Source organism: Meleagris gallopavo, chromosome Z, assembly GCF_000146605.3.
Source record: "Meleagris gallopavo isolate NT-WF06-2002-E0010 breed Aviagen turkey brand Nicholas breeding stock chromosome Z, Turkey_5.1, whole genome shotgun sequence".
Classification (NCBI taxonomy): Eukaryota; Metazoa; Chordata; class Aves; order Galliformes; family Phasianidae; genus Meleagris; species Meleagris gallopavo.
In genome coordinates, this window is record NC_015041.2 from 32,553,417 (window position 1) to 32,559,245 (window position 5,829).

The window sequence follows — 5,829 nt, forward strand, 5'->3', positions numbered from 1 at the left end:
TTTTTGAGGGGGGAGGGGGAAGGGAGGATGCAGCCAAAGAAGGCAGCACTGAAAAAGTGAAACTCAGCACATGAGGGAAAGCTGAAAAGCAAGAAACACTGCTGTCTTGCAAGATGCTGAAAAAATGCAGTTCTGCTGCCTGACTCATGTACTGCGAAGAGACACGCACTTCCTGGCTGGTAGCAAAGGGCAGTGCGGGGAAACCATGAGTCAGCAACCTGCTAATTTCTGTTTAGCATGATTCATGGAGGGAAAAAGATTTAGTAACTGCAAGTTTTTCTGTTGAGTATGAAAGATGAGGTACAGCACAGCAACTCAATAAAATAAAATCAGAGTCTAACTTATTCTATCTTTGAGCAATGAAGCCCTTGGGATTGGAAACGGGCGCTCCTGCAACATGAACATGCTTCTGAAGCACAGCGGATCAACTTTTTGGCAAGTGAACCAGATGTGCTCAGCAAAAGCATTCAGAAATTCTCCCTTAGTAATTGCAGTGGGTTGCAGGGAAACATCAAATATTTAGTACTTCACCATATGTTACCTACAAAATTACTGATCGGATTTTAGAGACCACAGTAATTGCCTGTGCAGTTAAGGTTAAACGGAAGCAGAAGCATAACACAGAAAACATTAAGTAGCTATAGCCTTGCCAAATTTAACCACTCACGCTTTATTTTTTTTTCAAGTCAAGCCTCTACTTAACCGCATTTTTGTAAAAAGGGGTCAGCTGTCCTTAGTGTTTAGTTATTTCTAATAGGGTTAATGATGAAAAAGTGATATTTTTATATACAGTAAAGAAAACAGACAAACAAAAAATACCTTGCCCCCCCAAAATTCTAGAATCTTTCATGTGCTGGGGAAAGGATATGAAGTTTGGCAGGAGAACAGACAGGAAACAGTTCTCAAAACACAGTTAAATAGTTGCTTTCTACCTGCTTAGCCACCAAGTCTGGAGTACCTAAGGCCTCTGGGAAAAAATTATCAGTGTTATATTATGCTGAGCCGAAGTTTATCACACTTTGGCAGGTAAATTTTCTGAGGATCCTGTTTACCCTGGGCAAGCTCCAGCTGAGAACTGCGAAGGCCAAAGAGAACTTTTTCCCCTAAATCTCCCCTACTTCTCTTCTTGACCCTGTAGCACAAGCCTCTGGAAATGGGGAAGGAAATTGCATTTCCAGCACTCTACATGTGTTAAGGCCTCCTTAGAAAAAAAAAGATGATGACAGGAAGATAAAAGCAAGGAGGAAAAAGAAACCAGCTGACAGGCAGGAACAGAAATGCAGACAAGTATCATTTTCCCTGTGGGGAGGGTATGCCGGAGGTTTAGGATTTACACGCAATTACTACTAAGTCTCACATTCCCTACACTACCTTTCAAACAGCCATTAAAAGCACTAACAATATGGATTTCCAATTAGCCCTCAGCAAGAGCACACCAAGCTGGAACTGGAGCAGTTGGCTTTAATACCACATGTGTGAGGATGAAGCTAAAGACATTAACATTTCAACCCATCAAGAATCTTTCGGCGGAACTGCTGCAGTAACACTGTGACAAAATGAAAATTTCTGTCACTTTTTCTCTGGTGCCTAGATGAAGTTTCTCTTGGATGAGGGCTTCCTACACATTCTACAGATGTGTGGTTTCTCTTTTAAAAGACAATGCAGGGAAAATTCAGAAAGACACAGTGCAACAACTGATGCTGCAAGCTGACTGGACATCCACAGAGAGGCAACAGGACACTGGAGGAGAACAGTCACATCCGTAGGTTATTTCTCAGCTTCTATGCATGTCACTACAGCAAAGATAAAAAAAAATTGTCTACTGCAAAATCCCCCGTATCCTTGTTGATCCATCAACTCCTAGCTGACCAGAAGTTCAGTGCAGGAATTCTAAAGAACTCAATGCCTCAATGAACAACAGCAGAGGAAAACATACAAAAAATCCCACTCAGAAAACAATTTGCATTTAAAAAGCAGGAAAACTCATCTCCTGCACATTATCAGTTTCTAAAGCATAGAAGGAGTATTAATTTACATAGTCTGTGAAGCACAACCCCACTTCTACTGAAACAACCACAAAACCTACAGTCTTAATTAATTATATGGTATACAGTCTTGGTATCATAGAAGAATGGTTTGTTATGCTTGTTTTGGAGAGAAGTTTTGTTATTGTTTTTTCTCCTCCAAAAGTACTTCTGTGTCAACACCCTATATCTCTCTTCAGCCTTCTCTACAACTTGTAAACGGAGCACTTACTGCACGTCTGTGCTCACATTACCAGAGACCTAGATCACAATATAGCAGTAATCTTCCATTTACTACTTCCTAAAAATTTATTTTCTTTTCCTCCACAGTTGTTAGGAAAACTCACTAACTTCACGTGAGAAGAATGTCTGCAATCCATCATAAAAAGTGCCCCAGTTAAAATGTATGCATCCATTTCATACTGCCATCTGAAATTCAACATCGATTATTTTGTTTGTTACCTACTGCTTGTTACCTAGTGTTGCACTGACTCTGGAAACATAAACCTCAGAAGTACTACTCCAAAAGACACTGTGCAGTCTCAGCTTGTGTTACAACAGGTAATGGTTTTCAAATTAATTTTAAAAAAAATCATTTTGTTTTTAGAAACCTGTTTTCTTCCTCAAAAAAACAAAACTGAACAACCTGTGCTCCAAAGGACACTATCAGCCTTTAACTGCATGTCACAGTAGTTAGCAGTATTTGGCAGTAGGGCTGTAGTTAGTGAACAGTAGTGGATCACACCACCTCTTCGTGCTTTACAGCCAGATGATTTGAGAGATGATTTCCAAATTCTGTGAAAGTTGCACTGCTTTCTAAGACAAGCTGAAAGCTCAGGGCTAAGAGGTCAGCGAGCTCCCTTCTCAGTCTTAATAAAGCAAATAAACCATTTGATATAAATTCATAGACTTCTACATCTTTTACTTGAATGCCCTTCTACTGTTTTCCTTAGTTACTGCTTAAGCAGACAGCACTTCATTCCACCTATCTTTTGCAAACACCAAAATCCTACGTACAATAATTATGGTTACATAATACTCACACTTCTTCACCTCATCTTTATGTCTTTATTTACTACTTTGCCTTTTTTGCTTCAATTAAGCAAGTCGATCATTCACAACAGAAATACAAGAAGTGTCATGGAAAACAGCAAAAGGAACTGAACTTATCTCCAAGTACATCTTCCTTTCACATTAAAGCTACAATGTGTTCTATTTCTACACTCCATTTTTAACAGTATTTCCGATGCAGAACTAATGCACTATGTTCACAGAGGCTTCAACTTCTAGGATGATTTTGTTTGTGTAAGAACTTACCATCTGGAGCATATTTCGAAGCTATTCCCATAAAAATCCCCAGTGCAACAAAAAGTGAAAAGCTAGAAACAGCAAAGCAAATGAGAGTATTTTTATGTCTGTTGGCTTCTGCCTGGCGTCGGTGCTGTCCTGGTGATGAGGATGTGAACATGGCCCGGGCTTCTTGTCTCGCAGAGGTAAATTCAGCTGACACGTGGCTGTGTGAAGGTGGTGGGGGACGAAGAGGGGCAATTCTCCCCGGGACATACCCAGAAGACCTGTGACTGCTCCCATTCTGAGGCGGAAGGAAAGCAGGGGAACTCCCCCTGGCATCAGTGTCTTGCATGTTACAAAGTCACTGCAACGAGCACACACACAGACAGAGAAAAAATAAAAGAGAGGCTTTCAGTATACAGTACATTAAAGAAAAAAGAAAAAGAAAAAGAAGCAATTTTAAGCCACATGCCTTCTCCTTAATGTGTCTCTTTTACAGTATCAATCACACTATAGCTACCGGTCATTTACCACAGTATAACAGTTTGAAACAATAGCATACTAAATATCTTGAATACAATTAAACTTGAAAGAATCTGGTAAGGAAACACAGCACAGCACAAACCATTTACGTTAGGTATTTTTCAGAGGTTTGTCACAGTTGACTTGCATTTTCCAATTAAGAAACAAGTTGAACAATGAGAAAGCTAGCAATTCCTTTCTTCTCCACAGTTATGCAAAGAATGCCCAAACATATTTCTTCTCCATGTAGAAGCTGAACAAGCTCCTCATTGTTTTCCTTTATGGAAGGGAAGCTGAAGGAGACAAGCTTTCATTTCACATTGAAAGCAGCAAGAAGCATGTAAATTTAATAGGTAAAATACAAGACAATTTTATTTATACTTGAGAAGATGCAACCTAGTCAACACTTTTTATTAACTGAGGCAATTTGGAGTCTACAGACTCTGTCCGCTCACAGCAGGATTTGGTTGCCAGTAAAGATGTGTTGGGATTGTTCCTGTAGCAAAGTCATTCCACAAAGCTGAGATATCTGGGCTTGGGCATAAAGTAATGCCACTGCTCCAAGGCTCTCTACCTACCACTGAGAACTGAAGACTTTTATTCCAGTTACTTGTGTTGTTTCTACCTTTTCCTGAAGCAGCCAGCAAGAAAAAACACAAGAAAATATTCCTTCCTGACCTGTTCCAGCCAACAGTTCTAAACTACTGCACTTTTCTGCTTGCTTTAAGGGATCCAAAACTGCATTCAACTGCTTTTTTAAGCTTTCTGGTCAAATCTGTTGCACAGCAAGGAGTATTCACAAAGCTAGCATGATTTTTAATTGACATTTCTTAGGGATAGAGGATTTTTTGACAAGGTTGCTCAAGTTTCAGTTCACTGAAACCCAATCTTCGAAACCAAATTCTGAAGGGGATTTAAGTGGAAGCTAGAAATCACAAAATGAATTATGAAAATAAGAACTACCAATAACAAAAACAAAAACCTCCAAATGCATAAAGATACCCTCTTTCATTTACAAAGGAAAGTCTGAGCCATGTTCTCAAGTGCCAGGCACACTGGTGAAGGAGGAACACTACAACTGCAATCTTCTGAAACACAGTAAAGGAGTCTTTTGTCTCACATGCTGTAAAATCTGACACTTCACTGTTTCAAGGCCAGAGAGTTGTTGTTATTGAACAGGCTGGATTACCCTTTCAGGGAAGACAATGCATTGCCAGATGTATGCAAAATGACAATAAAGGCACTGAAACATTAACTGAAGCAGCCAGCCCACAGCAAAACTTATGCCAAATTCTCCAGCAATGTTCCTTGCACCTGTTTGTTGCAGCAAATTGCCTTTCACCATTCTCTTCTTTAAGAAGCTGTTTCCCATACCTAATCCCTTGCACAGACTTCACTGCCCACCGCTTTATGAGCACTGTGTAACAACCTTCTTTCACCACACACTTTTAAACTCAGCTAGGCATCTTTCAACAGTAAAATCTTAACAGTTTCTGTCTTTTAGAAATGCTGCTAAAAACTTAATACAGAAGGAGCTTTTCAATTTAATTCAAAGACAGTCTTTATGCCTAACTGAAACAAATACTTAAAACACTTTTTTTTAAATAAAGAACATTCTGATCCAGTGTTGAGATTTTTTTTTTAATGGTTTGGGCCCCAAACTCCTTAAGTGTGGCTAAAAACTTTCAGATATGGTGTTTACCTGTCTCAATGACAAATTGACCATATGGTGTCATTATAATATGAAACATATGGACTTATTAAGTCATTTAATTGCTCAGTTGTACTAAATCCAAAATACACAAAGCCTAACTTACTTTTACAGCATAACTTCACCATAATTTTGTCAGTGAAGGCATCTTTAAATACTGCTACCACTTAAAAGAAAAAAGTCATTCATTACAACAGAGACTGAAAAATGCTTGTGTACTATTTCAAGAATATTTCTTTTAAAGCTATTCAGTCTTGTTTGCAAGGCTCACTCTGCAAACTG

General features: G+C 39.1%; 1 protein-coding gene across 1 annotated transcript in view; it reads right to left on the reverse strand.

The window, feature by feature from the left end:
- CEMIP2 (cell migration inducing hyaluronidase 2) overlaps window positions 1-5,829 on the reverse strand; it is a gene marked incomplete at its 5' end in the record, with an annotated part of 82,967 nt that overhangs the window by 59,327 nt on the left and 17,811 nt on the right. The window lies entirely within an intron of this gene.